This window comes from Chiloscyllium plagiosum, unplaced genomic scaffold (assembly GCF_037043375.1).
Source record: "Chiloscyllium plagiosum isolate Xiang-an unplaced genomic scaffold, Cpla_swu_hap1 HiC_scaffold_3, whole genome shotgun sequence".
Classification (NCBI taxonomy): domain Eukaryota; kingdom Metazoa; phylum Chordata; class Chondrichthyes; order Orectolobiformes; family Hemiscylliidae; genus Chiloscyllium; species Chiloscyllium plagiosum.
In genome coordinates, this window is record NW_028270141.1 from 11,142,598 (window position 1) to 11,159,674 (window position 17,077).

At 41.6% G+C, this 17,077-nt stretch overlaps 1 protein-coding gene across 8 annotated transcripts in view; it reads left to right on the forward strand.

The window, feature by feature from the left end:
* klhl29 (kelch-like family member 29) overlaps positions 1 to 17,077 on the forward strand; it is a 399,100-nt gene that overhangs the window by 262,845 nt on the left and 119,178 nt on the right. The window lies entirely within an intron of this gene.

Sequence of the window (17,077 nt, forward strand, 5' to 3'; positions counted from 1 at the left end):
CTCTTCACTGCATGGTAACATGGCCTTAAAGGGTTGATAAGTAAGTTCTGTGGCCCAATTCTCATCAGCATAACTTGCTACCTCAGACCCAATGATTCTTCTCCTTTGCCCTGGAGTTGCTACAATAGCTGTCAGCACAATGTCCTCAGCAAAGATTGAATGAAACTCAAAAAAAAAAGAAATAATTTCTGTCCCACTATGTTTGAGCAATTACTCAACTCCATCTTCTTGCACTCACCTACATAGGTGTTTTGAATGCTTTGTATCTCCATGTGTAGCTATTTTGGTGTTCTTAATTATTCCAGCCACAGCTAACTGTTGCATTCAAGCGCCAAAAAACTTCCCAGTAGTTCCCAAACTAATTTTGAATCACTCCATGCATCATTCACCTGACACTGCCCTTCCCTTTTCCTTTCCTGGTTATTCCAGGTGAGAAGTTGAGAAGTCCGTGCTTAGAGTTTTGCTGCAATGCTATGTTGGAGGGAATAACATTTGGTTTCTTGCAAAGTGAACCGTGACTATGTTAATGAGCGTTTCAAGCTTGAACAGAGCAAAGTATTTCAGAAACTTAGAGCTTAATCTTTATCCGGCTGTAAAACTGTTAATCTGGGGTAGGGCACAACAATGCAATTAAGCCCTAGCTAAGCCATCACTGTGATCTACAGGGTCACACATAATATACATATGTCCAATTTATTTCTGTATGTGAAATGAATTTAGTCAGCATTTCCCTTTGCACAATATCATTATTTCTTAATACAAAAGCTGCTCTGAACTCTGCTAAGAAGGTAATATAGTCCTGCAAAAATCCTTTATGGTAGCTTCTTTACTCAAACTCAACCAGTTAAAGTCCTAGAGATGCACGGAAACAGACCCTTCAGTCCAACTCTTCCAAGCTCTTTCTATTCATATACCCATCCTAGATGCCTAATAAATGTTGTAATTGTACCACCCTCCACCACTTCCTCTGGTAGCTCGATCCATAAACCTTCCGCATAAAAAGTTGTCCCTTAGGTCTCTTTTAAATCTTTCCCCTCTCACCCTAAACCTATGCCCTCTAGCTTTTGACTCCCCCACTCCAGGGAAAAGTCCTTGTCTATTCACCCTATCTATGTCCCTCATGATTTTATAAACTTCTATAAGGTCACCCTGAACCTCCAACACTCCAGGGAAATCAGTCCCAGTCAATTCAGCCTCTCCCTGGAGCTCAAACTCTCCAATCCTGGGAACATCCTTGTAAATCGTTTATGTTCTGTGATTATCGGGTGTAAACTCCAAGTCTGTTTCTGATCCCTTTTTCTAATGTTGCCAACAGCTGTGACAATCATTTAAAAGTCCCATATAGAGGAGTTGTAACTTCTTTGGCTATTTGTCCATTATAGACTTTTAAAATATTACTTTTACTGCTACCATGATGAAATCCTGGGAATATTCAGAGTATGATGTTCTTGGCAAATGACAAGAAAAGATTGATTGTATCAGTGTCTAGGTTAGTGAAAACAAAACAAGACACTTATATGTTGATGACCATTTGGAAGTTAACTTGAATGAAGTGCCTCCCTTGCAGCTTGCCAACATTTTTACTCTTCAGCAAGTCACATTTCTGCCATTGATTAAATCTGGCAGAGGTGGGATGAGATCCTGAAGTGGGCACCAATTAGTGGAAGGGACACAAGGCCATCTGTGGCCTACAGTTGGATGGCTTTCCTGCCACAGACCGAAGCGAGGTGAAGGTGGAAAGGTGGCACGGTTCCCACTGTCCATTCCTCCTGCCAGATTAAAAACCCTCTCACTGCCAAATGCTCCTTGGTGTATATGATGAGCTGGGTAAACTGGACCAGCTCAGTGATGACATATCTATGAATGATTTCAGTTATCCTAATTGAAATACACAAGCCGAGGGTCACATGAGCAGAACAGAGAGTTAAAAGAAAATTCAGGGAACTTTTTTGCACAATTCAGATGTGTAGTGGACATGACTCTGTGCTTGGAGAAAGTGAGGACTGCAGATGCTGGAGACCAAAGTTGAAAATGAGGTGCTGGAAAAACACAGCGGGCCAGGCAGTATCCAAGGAGCAGGAGAATCGACGTTTCGGGCATAAGCCTTCTTCAGGAATGAAGAAGGGCTTATGCCCGAAACATCGATTCTCCTGCTCCTCGGAGGCTGCCTGGCCTGCTGTGTTTTTCCAGCACCTCATTTTTCAACTCATGACTCTGTGCTTGTCTCACAATTGCTAAATGAATGCCTTTCCTTGTGGAGTCCCAGGGGGTACTTATTTTAGGCTTTCTATAACTCTGCGCTCTGCATTTAGTCAGCTTCACTTCTGATAGTGAGGCTCAGCCACAAATAACAATGCAAACTGTTCATTTCTTCAACCGTCTCCAGGGTTCCTGAACACTTCCTACCTCCCCATACCTCTCAGCAATTTAAAATTAACAATGAGAATGAAGAAAAGAGCAAGAAATTTCTTTACATGAGAGAGATCTGTGTGCATGGAAAATTTTGAAAGGATGTGGTTAAGTCTAAGAATATTGTAATGTTTTTAAGGGAAAGTGGCATAATTAATTATAGAGGAAGGTGTGGCAGAGAGTTTCATTTTGAATTACTTTCTTCAAGCCAGAATAGGCGTCATGAGCTGAATTTTAGCCAAAATTTAGTTGGTTAGGGCCAGGATAATGTCAATTAGTTTAAAAATCTGAAAACCCACCTTGAATCCCTTTTCCCCATCTCCAATGCCCATTAGATGAGGAGCAAGGGTGTGCAGCCAATCTGCTGCCAGGAGGTATGTTAGCCATTTAAATATTTTAATTAGCCTGATTCCTGCAATTTCACTCGCTATGCGGGTTTCACACTAATGGGCCTGGTTTTCCTAAAGCTTAGGAAATGTGGCAGCTTAATTGAAGCAGGGGTTAGCTTGGGGAGAAGAAGCTGTCTTTATTGAAAGGCTTGTAAACCAGGAGAAGCTAAAGTGCACCTCCCTCAGGGCTTCCCAATCTCCCTCCTTCACCTTAAACCACCCGCCTATAAAAGACCTCAAGGCAGGAGGATTACACCTACCATTCTCTCTGGTATTAAGGATTGGATCTATCCGCTCTTAAACCCACCTGACCTGACTCCAGACCATGTCTATTAAGCAGGACATAGTGCAGAAACCTATTAATGACAAAGGTTTTCTACTGTGCCACAATGTGGAGAGGAAGACAAACGTCCAAGTTTCCAAACTGAAACATCACCCCTCACCACCACCACCACTCCATCCCTATCTATATCTAAAGCATTGGTTCGAGTGCTTCACAATTGAAGTCAACTGAGGTGTCAGCAGTATGTTATTCTGAGGTAGGTGAATCTAAAAAACTGAAAGAACTGCTGGTGCTGGAAATCCGAACCAAAAACAGAGATTGCTAGAAAATCTTAGCAGGTCGGGCAGCATCTGTGGAGAGAAATCAGAGTTTATTTTGCAGGTTCGGTGACCCTTCTTCAGCATCCTAATGAATCTAAAGTTATTTGAGCCATCAGATCAATTTGAAGCTATGCTGTCAAGTTGGAATTTAATGTATCACCTGCCCCGATCCTTCCCCTCTCTGTCCTGCAGTGGCAGTTTGCAGGTAGGCCAGTATTCAATTGGGTAGGAGGGTACTGATTGCAGATTCCATCATCTTCTAGCCTTTGACTAATTAAGTTCAAGACAGGAAGAATGTGCATTGTGAATATTGGAATTATTGAATATTGGAATATCGTATATTATTGGAATATTGTGTCTAGTTTTGGTCTCCTTCCTTGAAGAAGGAAGGGGCAGGACTGAAGGCAATTCGGAGAAGGTTCACAAGGTCGATTCCAGCAATGAAAGGGCTGGCATATGAGGAACGGTTGAATATCTTGAATTTGCTCTAACTTGGGTTCAGAAGAATGAGGGGTGATCAGATTGAGGTACATAAAATGCTAAAAGTGGAATGATAAGGTGGATGTGGAACAGATGTTTCCCCTTGAACAAGAGGGCATAGATATAGAGTGAGAGGGGGCAGGTTCAAAACTGAGATGAGGAGAAACAACCTCTCTGAGGGTTGTGAATCTGTGGAACTCACTGTCCAAGAGTGCAGTGGAGGCAGCATCAATTAACAGATTCAAGAAAGAAATAGATATGTTTCTGAGGAAAAGCAGGATAAAGGGCTATGGGGAGTAGGCAGGAGAGTGGCGTTGAGACCAGGATAAGATCAGCCATGTTCATGTCAAATGGTGCAGTGGGCTTGAAGGGCTGTTCCTAATTGCTGTGGCCTTCCACCTAGAATCTAATTGAAGATTTTGAGTGAACAGTTAATCCCTCCATTCAACAGAGTGGTTCTTTGCATGAGTTCCCTTTGGGGATGTAATCTCAAGACATATGCTAAATAAAGTTAAGTAACTGTTGAAGAATTCACTCATTAAAATAGCTCTTATTGATTTAAGAAAACCTTCCAGTATATTTATTTGCTTTTAATCCCTTATAAAAACAAGCATTGGAATTAGCCCCACTTTAAAGTGCATCACCCTTCAGAGCTGTGAATCAAACTGTGTTGTGACAATGGAAGGTTGTGAAATTGGCCATGCAACATTACTCATGACATGATAGCCAAGGTTTATGTCAACAGAAGTATTGATACAATAGCAATAATTGTGTTTAACACTCCAGACAAATGTTTCAAATCTTCAAACAATAAGAATTTGTAAATGCGCTGAGAGCTTTATTTTTCCGGTTGTGAGAGTTCTTTTGGCAGATCGCTACTGGTTCAAATGTTTTAAAAGAGGTTTACTAGATTGATAGCTGGAATAAATGGATTGTCTTATGAGACTGGCTGGGCTTGTTTTCACTGGAAGTTCGAAGAGTGATGGGTGACTTAATTTAAATGTATAACACCCTGAACCGCTTTCACAAGGTAATGTAAAAAGGCTGTTTACTTTGGTGGGTTAGACCAGGACTACGGGAACTGTTTTAAAGTTAGGGGTTGCCCTTTCACGGCAGTGCTAAGAGGAAATGTTTCTCTGTAACTGTGCAAATTTGAAACACTCTGGTGGTGGATGTGGGTTCATTGAATATTTCTAACGTAGAGATAGATAGACTTTTACTAGACAAAGGAATCAAATGCTGTCAGGGTGACGAGAATGTACAACTTGAAACAAACAGATCAAAGATGTTCCTTTCAAATGGAGGAGTAGACTTGAGTGAACCAATGTCCTACTTCTATTCCTTTTTGTTAGGTATGTATGTTAGTTGCAATCAGTTTGACATTTCTAATGAGTTTGTGCACCTTTTGTGGACTCTCATATCTACACTTAATGATCCTAAAGAACATTTAAAGTCTCCCAAAGGGCAGATTGTATCTCCCAAACATCCTTGATCTCCCCTACAGATTTCCCAGACCATATCCAAAAGGCTAACTGACTTCCCCAAAGCTATAGACCTAATCTTACCAGCTCTAATCTGCATATGTCATGTTTCACACTCTTGACTGAGTCAGGCCTATAACTGCAAACTAACTTCTTTAATCTAAATGGTAACTTGGGCAAGGGTACAGCCAGTAGGTAGGGTCTAGAGCCTGGAGTGATGATCATAAACAATGGCTTCATTGCTGCCGATCTTGAATTTAAGGAGATTTCTACTCATCCAGGATTGAATGTCAGATAAGCAATCTGATAATTTGGTAATTGTGGAGGAGTGAGAGACGTGGCAGTGATGCACAACTGGATGCCAACAGCAGACATATGGAAGTTAACACTCTGCTTTTAGCAGTGTCACTATGGGAGAACATATAGTGCTGCTCAACAGAGCAAAGGTAAAGCTTATGGAATATAAGGGACATAAACAACATGGAAACAAAATGATCGGTATAATGAAATCCTCAAGGTATTTCCATGTTTGTTTTTCTTTTCTGTTGATCAAGCCAGCAATCTGAGTGGTATCATTTATGACACACTTAATTCCAACTTTGCTAAGTTAACAATGTTAAATTCCACCCAGCAATTGGGGAGCAGCTTATTGCAAGCTTTTTAATAGGTCACTCAGGACAATGGTTGAATATCTGAAGTTTATAGAAAGGGACAAAGGTTAGTGAAGTAGAAGGAAAGTAAGTCACTTGAACTGCACGGGTTTTGTGCAGTTGGTGTGTGCTAGAGCGTTTGGACATCCTACAGAAAAGAGGAACAATCTCTCGGCCGAAATGAACCGCTAAACTATATACTGAATATTTAACTGAAGTACACTGAATCTGTGTAGTTGGAGACCCAGTGAAAAGGGTGTGTATGTACATAAGTCAATAAAGGATAGTTAGGGTGAGCAATTAATAAAGCATACATTATCCCAGCTTTATTAACCAGGATATAGAGTAGCAACTTGAATAAAATATCAGTTCGACCTCCGCTGGAGTACTGTGCACAGTTTTGGGTATCAGATTTTAGGAAGGAGGTGAGATTGGAGAGAATGCAGATTTACAAGAAACACTGTCCTGATGTGAATCTTCAGTTCTGAAGATAAATTGGAGAAGTTGGGACTTGGAGTCAAGATTAAGAGGAGGTTTGATAGAAGTTTTCAAAAACATGAGGGCTGTGACAGAGTGGATAGTGAGACAATTTTCCCCTCATAAGAGGATCATAAATGAAATGACACAAGTTTAAAGTATTTTGCAAAAGGATTAAATCCAATTTAAGCATATTTTGTTCACACAGTGAGTCATTGAAGTCTGGAATGCACAGCCTTGAAGTCTGATGGTGGTGGGTTGAGGCATTCAGCAGGGCTTTTAGATGAGTAATTGAATAGAAATGTTGGGCAAGGTTATGGGAAAAGTCAGAAGAATAGCACCAAGCCATGATGCCCATTCAGAGAATTGGTGCAGAAGTGATGGGCTGAGTGGTCTCCTACACTTAACAATTCAGGGATCTTGCACAAAGGATGTTTCCCAAGCCCATTGGCGGTTAAGGGCTGCATGTCTTTTTCAGCTTATTCTTGGGATGTGACTGGTATTAATAATGTTGCTTGTATCCCACAGAATTTCAGCAGCTATTCGAGACCTATAAAGATAAAATAAACACTTCAGAAGGACTATAATCGAACTGGATTTGGTTGCCAACAGCTATTAAACAAAATGCCAGGCATTTCAATAAAAATATGTCCTGGTAGCCAAGTGCTAATATGGCTGCTCCAGTTCAGTCTCTGATCGTTGGTAACTCCCAGGATGTTGATAGTGGAGGAATCAGCAATGATAATGCCATTGAAGAGGCGATCTTGGTGGAGATTTTCATTGTCTGGCACTTGTGTAGGATGAATGTTATTTGCCACTTAACAACTCAAAACTGAATATGGTTTGGGCCTTCCAACGGTATTTAAGGACTCAACAAATTGCCAGTTCTGAGCTCATGATGGAGGGAAGATGATTGATGAAGCAGCTGACAGTGGCTGGGCTTTAGATATGAGCCTGAGGAACTCCTGCAGTTACGTCCTGTGGTTGAGTTGACTGCCTTCCAACAAGCTGAAAATGTGTTGCTGGAAAAGCGCAGCAGGTCAGGCAGCATCCAGGGAACAGGAGAATCGACATTTCGGGCACAAGCCCTTCTTCAGACGTCGATTCTCCTGCTCCCTGGATGCTGCCTGACCTGCTGCGCTTTTCCAGCAACACATTTTCAGCTCTGATCTCCAGCATCTGCAGACCTCACTTTCTCCTGCCTTCCAACAAGTACCACCTTCTTCCATTTTGCTCAGTTTGACTCTGACCTGATCTGCATTGACTCCAGTTTTGCCGAGGCTGTTTAACGCCACACTTGGTCAAATGCTACCTTGATGTCACATATTCAAAGTCAGATAACAACAAACAAATGGTGACACTAGTTATGATCCCAAATGCGATAGCAGCCTATTTATAGGATTTTTATATTTTTTTTGTTTCCTGTTCTATTTCAGCAGGAGAAATGTTGAGTATATTCGTAGCATGCAGATATGTGATTGTAATCCCGGAATCGAGGACAGTAGATTGTATCGGATTCTGCTGATCGCAATGGATTTGGTAGACTTGTTTGTTCAGCATGTAGAACCCTCTAGCAGACAGACATCACCACCTAAAGTTATTTTTGTTTAAGCATTCAAACATACACTGCTATTTTCTGATTAAATGGTATTTTAGAACACATTGCACATCTTGATGTTCTAACCTTGCCCATTTGGAGCCCAGTGTAAACCATTGTGGCCTCATTGATCTCCCAGTAAACTATTAACATCAGTTAATTATAATCTTTACAATTATCAGTGAATTCATCAACCAATGCATGTCAACTGATTAAAAAAAGACTGCATCGCAAAGCTGCTGCTTAATTTAACTAGCTATTCCACATGCCTATATAGTCAGTTTACAGAAGAAGTTAAAAGGCTTGCTCTAAATTCAGCAAAATGTTTTCTGTCACAAAAAGTTAGAGACCATTTAGCAATGCAGGTGAACGCCTCTGTCCTTTTATACCAAAGTTTCTCTATGCCAGTTTTAAAACATTTCCACAAGAACAGTGGAACTGTTAACAAGTGGCTGTACACGGAGTTAGATCACAAGGTCTATTTTCGTGCTGTGTGACACTATGACACTGCAGAGTTACAGCATTGTTTTATATCCAGAAAAATATGCTGCAGCATAAACTAAACCTTAAACTGAGAAACTGTGATAACATCATCCTTTTTATGTATTTCAAATCTTTGTTGTCTGCCAAAGCTGATAAAGAACAAAAAAACAAAGAAAATTTACAGCCCAGGAACAGGCCCATTAGTTGGGGCATAGAGTGTAAAAACTGGCAAGTCCGCTTACAGCTGTATAGAAGTTTTTAGAAAGGCCACTTTTGGATTATTGCACATAGTTCTGGTGCCACATGATCAGAAGGATTTGGAGGCTATAGGGAGGGTATAAAAGTACTTTATGAGGGATGTTGCCAGCTTTAGAGAGTATTAGTTATGAAGAGAGATTGGACAAACTTGGTTTATTTTCCCTTGAATGGTGAAGGATGAGGAAGTTTGCAAAATGAAGAGTGACATTGATAGAACGGATAATCAGAGTCTTTTTCCCAGAATGTCAATTAATAGGGGACATAAGTAAGGTAAAAGGGGAAAAGTTTAAAGGAGACATGAGAGACAGGTTTTTTTAAACAAAGGGTGATAAGTATCTGGAAGGTATTACCAGAGGAGAAAGTGAAGGCGGAAACAACAGCAACACAAAAGGCACATCTAGACGGACAGATGAATAGGCAGGGAATGCAGGGATATGGGCAGCATGGAAGCAAAGAGTTTTTAGTTTAGAAAGGCATCATGTGTCAGTGCAGTCTTGGTGGGCTAAAGGGCCAGGTCCTGTGCTGTACTGTTCAGTATTTTTTGTTTTGAGTGGATTGTAATTTGTCAAAGATGGGCCATCTGAAACTTATATCTCATTAAACAAAATTGTTATACAGTCAATTGCCAGTCCTCACCTGACACTGAAATGAATGTATTCTCGCCGCATGTTATTGTATAATGATGATGTTCTATTGAACATGATCTTTAAAGAATGGCTGCTGAAATAAACATCAGCTGAAGCTAGCTCTCAGATGTACTGATGGCTTTCTCAAAAACCTCGTCTGTACGTCGCAGATTGTTTTCACCAAACCTTTGACAAGTATGATTTTGTGCTTGCAATGAAACTGTGAGCTCAGTAAAAGACAACATTGTTTTCTTGTGCTGACTGATTTTAGAGCTCAAAAATCAAATTTTACTGAGACCAGTTTTATATATTAGCTCTCTTACATAGTACAACTTTTTAGAAAAATACAGCCTGGCAAGAATCAACTTTAACAAATTAAAATTAGAAATTAGAAGTTAAATATTGCACCCTAATATATACAAGCAACAGTTCAATCCTTGATGTACTTTTACAGATCGAGTGCTATCAACAATACCTTTCTGCAGTGTTTTTTGCTTGAACTGTAAATATCAGCTGGTATGTTTGAATATCAATGAAAACCTCTACTAAACACTTTCTACCTTACATGGTTCCACTGCATATAGAAGGTTAAACGAATGTGTGGTGATCAAAATAGCACAAATATAAATGCATGCAAGTTGTAAATCTGTAGATCATGTGCCTGAAATTTGTGGAGCCAGCAACAGACCATCTGATGGAGCTGGGGCTGGCTGCTTTGTATTGCTGTGGGCACCTCAAGCATCTGTTTATTTGGTGCAGTTCAGAATCTTGGCGGCTTGTGCCTTTGGGAAAGTGGGGACGAATTGTGCAGCCACCAACTCCAAAAACACAATGGACTTTGCCCTCAGCCACCTTTTTAATGAAGACCTCAAAACCCAAAATGGCTCCAGCTTTCAATTGTTTGGACTCCTTAGTGGCCCTTGTTCTGTCCATTCTGGCCTCCCTGCTCTCGGAAGGATGTTGTGAAACTTGAAAGGGTTCAGGAAAGATTTACAAGGATGTTGCCAGGGTTGGAGAGTTTGAACTATAGGGAGAGGTTGAATGGGCTGGAGCTATTTTCCCTGGAGTGTCAGAGGCTGAGGGGTGACCTCATAAGATCACGAGGGGCATGGAAGGCTGAATAACAAGGCCTTTATCCCAGGGTGAGGTAAGGGGGAGTCCAGAACTAGAGGGCATAGGTTTAAGGTGAGAGAAGAAAGATTTAAAAGGGACCCAAGGGGCAACCTTTTCACGCAGAGGGTGGTGCATAGATGGAATGAGCTGCCAGAAGAAGTGGTTGAGGCTAGTACAATTGCAACATTTAAAAGGCATCTGGATGGGTATATGAATAGGAAAGGTTTAGAGGGATAGGGGGAAAATCATGGCGCATGGGGCTAGATTAATTCAGCATATCTGGCATGGATGAGTTGGACTGCAGGGTCTGTTTCCATGCTGTACAGGTCTATGACTTTATGATTCTATTAGACTAATACACCTTATCCATCTCAAGATCATAGCTGCCAAGTCCCTAGGGACTCCCTGTGAAGTCTTGAAAGGCGAGGTTCCCCAATCCACCCCTTATGAAGAACCCCTGAAATGGCTGGGATCTATTGGAGTCACACTGAGGCTGCACTGGACTCCCCAAGGAAATGTGGGCTCTCAGTATTTCTATGTTTTTTAATTTTTATGTTTTTAATGTACGTGTATGCTGTGCATTCCTCTCATGACACTTCTGACTGCATTTTAATGAATTCTGCAACCTTCTTTTATTAACAGCCTTTGCAGAAATAGTTTTATTGGTGAATTGCTCAGTTCCCTCATTTAAATTCTGTACTTGTGACTGTTGTCCACTCAATGTGATCCTCTGACTGATACTGTAAGTCTGCAATTAAATTCCCAATCACAAGCTGCCATAGTGAGGAATGCTGTTTTGTAGACAATTTCCTGAGGTGTTAGAAGTCCATGTATTTGAGTGCTGAAATTGAAAATTCTGTAATATCTGTGACCTTGTTGGTGGAGGCAATGACAGTGGTAATGACATTCCAGGTCTATTGCTGGAATATCTTAAATATTCTGGAAGGATTTTTTTTTTAAAGCAGTTGTTGAATACTGGAAGCACTTGACAACCACTCAATCACCGTGTGCATCACTGACCCTGAATCAATGCAGTTGTTTGCCCAAAAGGTGACAACAAGTAATGAGATTTTTTTCTTCAAATAAAGGCGTAAGAAACACACTTTCTCACCACTTTCATTAAAGGGAACCTTTAATTAAACAAGCATTGCAATTTCACAGATCTGTTTAATGTTCACATATTTAAAATAGAATGCTCACTTACGTTTTGCTCTCAAAGACTACAGCCCCCCGGACTTTTATCAGCCATTTGGCACTGGGCTGGGAGATGGTAAGACTGGTGTGGGAAGGCATTGATTGGGGAGCTAATGTCTGACATTGTCCAGCCACCATGCCATTTTGCCAACTTTAAAAGAAAATTGGCAGATCAACCACTTGCTGGTAGCCCAATTGAACCGTGTAAGTGGCTAATCAAGAACCAGATCCTGCCCCTTCAAGAATTCTGTCTGTTTGTGGAGATCACCAAATAAAGTCTGATGGACACCCAGGCCTCTTTAGTTTTATGGACTCCATGACGCACTGAGGAGCCATCCCTGTAGCAGAGGCGCCACCTGTACTTAATGATCTCCTCTTCTCTGTGTTTGCTGAACCCTAGCATTCCCCAACCTCATGCTAAGGACACTATTGATTGCCCAGATCTAACTGCCTAAGCCACCACAGTCCTTGGTGGAGTTACATCTGCACTACTGTTAGAAAGGGAATTCCAGGACTTTAATGCAGTGACATTGAAGGCAGATATAGTTTTAAGTCAGGACGCTGTGAGACGTGGAGGAGAACATGCAGCTGATAATGTTCCTATGTGTCAGTGGCCCTTGTCCCTTTAGAGGGACAAGTCATGGATTTGGAAGGTGCTGTCAAAGGAGCCTTAGTAAGTTACTGCTGTCCATCTTGTACACTCTTCTGCATCTCTGCATTAATAGCAATGAGTGTGGATGTTGAAAATGGGTTGCTTTGACTTGGGTGGTGTCACGTTTCTCCATTATTGTAATGCTATGCCCATCCATCCAAGTGGACAGTATTTCATCGCACTTGTTCTGTGTAGGGGGGATATGGTATATAGGAACGGGGAACAGGAGATGAGTTACTGACCATAGAATTCTTTGCCTCTGAACTACGCTTGTAGCCACAGTATTCATTCATTTGGCAGTATTCAGCTTTTGATCAGTGTTAATCACTGGATTTTGAGAGAGGGGAATCAGTGATGGGATTGCCATTAAACCCAGAGAGAGGGATTCTCATATGATGGAGTTTCTCATTGCCTGGCACAAGTTAATTATGGTTTATCAGCTCAGACATGAATGCTATCTATGTCTTGCCACGTATTGACAGGGACTGCCTCAGTATCTGAGGAATCACAAGTTGTGCTGAATATTATACAATCACCAGCGAACACTCCCACTCTGTTGAGATAGAGGAAAAAGCATTTTTGAAGAAAGTTAGACCTAGGATACTACTCTGAGAAACCCCTGCCATGGCATTATAAGGCTGAGAGACATGACCCCCAACAATCACAACCGCTTTTTTCCATACTAGTGGGGTGTTATTTCCCAAGTCCGGTTGATCAATTTTGCTTGGGCTGTTTGATGTCACACTCTGTCAAATGATGTATTGGTATCACAGGTAGTTACTTACACTGCACCTCTGGGCTTCAGATCTTCTGTCTGTGTTTGGACCAAGGACGTAATGAGGTCAGGAGCAGATGGAGACCAAACAGACCCTCGGTGAACAGGTTATGTGTAAGAGTCGCTTGGTGGCACTGTCGATAACTCTTTCCATCATTGGCTTTTGCTTGCTTGCTGGCTGGGCATCCTCACTATTGAGAATAGGAATATGGCTTCTCCATTTAGTTGTTTCATTGTTCACCACCATTCACAAATGGATGTGACAGGACTGCAGAGCTCAGTTCTGATCCACTGATGAGGGATCGCTTAGCTCTGTCAGTCGCGTGCTGCTTCTGTTGTTTGACTAATTGTCAATATAAGGGATAACCTTATCTCATAAATGAATGAACTGCAGCATTAATTGGCTGGTCACAGCATGAATCTCATTAAAAACAGTTGTCAGTGATTACCGGTAGAAAGGAATAACAGCTCAATGTGTATACGTCCCTTTGTGGAGACAAATAAGTGAGGGTTTGATGACTTCAATTAACATGGGGCTGACAGGAGCCAAGTCTAGAACGTGGAATGAAATTGCTCTTCTAAGATTAGTGGTTCTGAAAGAGTTGATGTTGAAGCTGCATTATCCTCCCTCCCCTATCTGATGTTATCACACAGTCATCTGGATTAAGAAGCTGCTGTCTAGCATGAGATCCAGCTGGTTAGTATAACTTAAGCCTGATCAAGTCATGCAATAGGTCATGTTTTGTTTTAAAGGCAAGAAACTTCTCTCTTTTAAAAATTCAAACATGCTTTACCCTCTTTCAATACTAAATTGAAAAATCCTTCTACCCAACAAAGAGTTGGCTGAGCTGTTTAATTTTCAAAAGAAAATTGATGGCTGAGGGCTATCCCCACCACCATCCACCAATGGTCGGTACTGCAACATATGACATGGTGATCAAGTATTCGATTTGGCTTATTATTGTCACGTATACCTCAGTACAGTGAAAAGTTTTTTGTTTTGCGAGCAGTGCAGGCAGATCATACCCCTTACGAAGATCATAGGGTGATAGAACAGAGCAAGGAATACAAAGTTATGGCTGCAGAGAAAATGCGCAAAAAGCAAGATCAATATTACATTTGAAATTTGAAAAGTCCATTCAGAAAACATTAACAGTGGGGAAGAAGCTGTTCTTGAACCTGTTGGTAAGTGTGTTTAAGCTTTTCTATCTTCTGCCGGATGGAAGAGGTTGGAAGAGATTATAACTGGGGTGGGAGGGGTCTTTGATGATGGTGCTTTTCTGAGGCATTGAGAAGTGCAGATGAGTCAATGGATGGAAGGAAAGCTTGTGTGTTGTTTTGGGCTGTGTTTACAACTCTCTTATGGTCCTGAGCAGAGCCATTATGCACCCAGATAGAATGCTTTCTATGGTGCATCTGTGAAAATAGGCAAGAGTACTTATGAATATGCTGAATTTCTTTAGCCTCCTGAGGAAGTAGAGACATTGTGCCGCCTTGATTGGGGGTGTGGATTGTTGCGACATAGTTCAGGGTAACAACAGTGGAAAATAAAATCATTAAGCTTGAAAAATGTTTCATAATAAAAGTGAGTCTGCCACTTTAAGAATGTCACTGCTGTAAGAAGATAGAGTTGGTTAGACAGTTCCTGGAGGTGGATACAAGCATCAGCACTCAGTGTTACAGCAGTTTTAATACAGCACTTCAGAATAAAGCCTTCACCACAAAGCTAGTAAAAGCTACAAGGAAAATGGTGTGGGCTCGGGGGAAGAGTATAAAAGTGCATTACGCTGGGAACTGAGAGTCCTTACAGAAGAAGAATCTGTAGCAGTTGTTCAGAAATCTGGACCAAAGTTAGAAATCTCTATGGGCAAGAGGGACAAATGTAATATAATGGCACAAAGGACCAGACTGGAAAGGATAGTAATTGGAAAAGAAAACTTAGCCTTCAAAACAAATAGCTCCAGTGTCTAGAAAATTAATTTAATCCAAACCAAGGCCAGATATTAGAATTTATGCAAAGTACATTTCAGGTGAAACAAATGTCAGCTTGTGCATATTTAAGACTGAGATAGATTATTGATCAGGAGGAGAATCAAGGCTTGGGAGAAATGCAGGAAAGTGGACATAAGAAATGTCAGACCAGCCAAGATTCTTTTGAAAGATTTCTTTTGAAAGATAGAACAGACTCACAGGACCTGATTAGCAAGGTTAGATCTCACAAAATACAGGGAGAACTAGCCATTTGGATACAGAACTGGCTCAAAGGTAGAAGACAGAGGGTGGTGGTGGAGGGTTGTTTTTCAATCCGGAGGCCTGCGATCAGTGGATCGGTGCTGGGTTCTCTAATTTTTGTCATTTACATAAATGATTTGGATGTGAGGATAAGAGATACAGTTAGTAAGTTTGCAGATGACACTAAAATTGGAGGTGTAGTGGACAGCGAAGAGGGTTACCTCAGATTACAACAGGATCTTGACCGGATGGGCCAATGGGCTGAGAGGTGCAGATGGAGTTTAATTCAGATAAATGCGAGGTGCTGCATTTTGGGGAAGCAAATCTTAGCAGAACTTATACACTTAATGATAAAGTCCTAGGGAGTGTTGCTGAACAAAGAGACCTTGGAGTGCAGGTTCATAGCTCCTTGAAAGTGGAGTCGCAGGTAGATAGGATAGTGAAGGCGGTGTTTGGAATGCTTTCTGTAATTGGTCAGAGTATTGAGTACAGGAGTTGGGAGGTCATGTTGCGGCTGTACAGGACATTGGTTAGGCCACTGTTGGAATATTGCGTGCAATTCTGGTCTACTTCCTATCGGAAAGATGTTGTGAAACTTGAAAGGTTCAGAAAAGATTTACAAGGATGTTGCCAGGGTTGGAGGATTTGAGCTACAGGGAGAGGCTGCTGTGGTTCTGTTCGCCGAGCTGGAAATTTTTGTTGCAAACGTTTCGTCCCCTGTCTAGGTGACATCCTCAGTGCTTGGGAGCCTCCTGTGGTGTTTCCTCTGGCATTTATAGTGGCCGGTCCCTGCCGCTTCCGGTTGTCAGTTTCAGCTGTCCGCTGTAGTGGCCGGTATATTGGGTCCAGGTCTATGTGTTTGTTGATGGAGTTTGTGGATGAGTGCCATGCTTCTAGGAATTCCCTGGCTGTTCTTTGTTTCACTTGCCCTATAATGGTAGTGTTGTCCCAGTCAAATTCATGTTGCTTGTCGTCTGCGTGTGTGGCTACTAGGGATAGCTGGTCGTGTCGTTTCGTGGCTAGTTGATGTTGATAGGGAGAGGCTGAACAGGGCTGGGGCTGTTTTCCCTGGAGTGTCGAAGGCTGAGGGGTGACCTTCTAGAGGTTTACAAAATTATGAGGGGCATGGATCGGGTAAATAGGCAAAGTATTTTCCCTGGGGTCTGGGAGTCCAGAATTAGAGGGTATAGGTTTAGGGTGAGAGGGGAAAGATATAAAAGAGAACTACGGGGCAACGTTTTCACATAGAGGGTCATATGTGTACGGAATGACCTGCCAGAGGAAGTGGTGGAGGCTGGTACAATTGCAACATTTAAGAAGACATTTGGATGGGAATATGAATAGGAAAGGTTTGGAGGGATATGGGCTGGGTGCTGGAAGGTGGGACTAGATTGGGTTGAGATATCTGGTCGGCATGGACGGGTTAGACCGAAGGATCTGTTTCCAGGCTGTACATCTCTATGACTCCATGACCAAACAGTCTATTCCTTGACTTGTTTCTGAAAATATTTTGAATACAGAGGCTGAAGAGAGAAGATTTTAAAAACTCTGATATTATCAGGCAATTCATGACATAAACCTCAATTTTGGGATGATTGTTAAGGCCACAGTTGCAGAATTCTATTTTAACTATGTGTTTCGGACCCTGAAGGACAGGA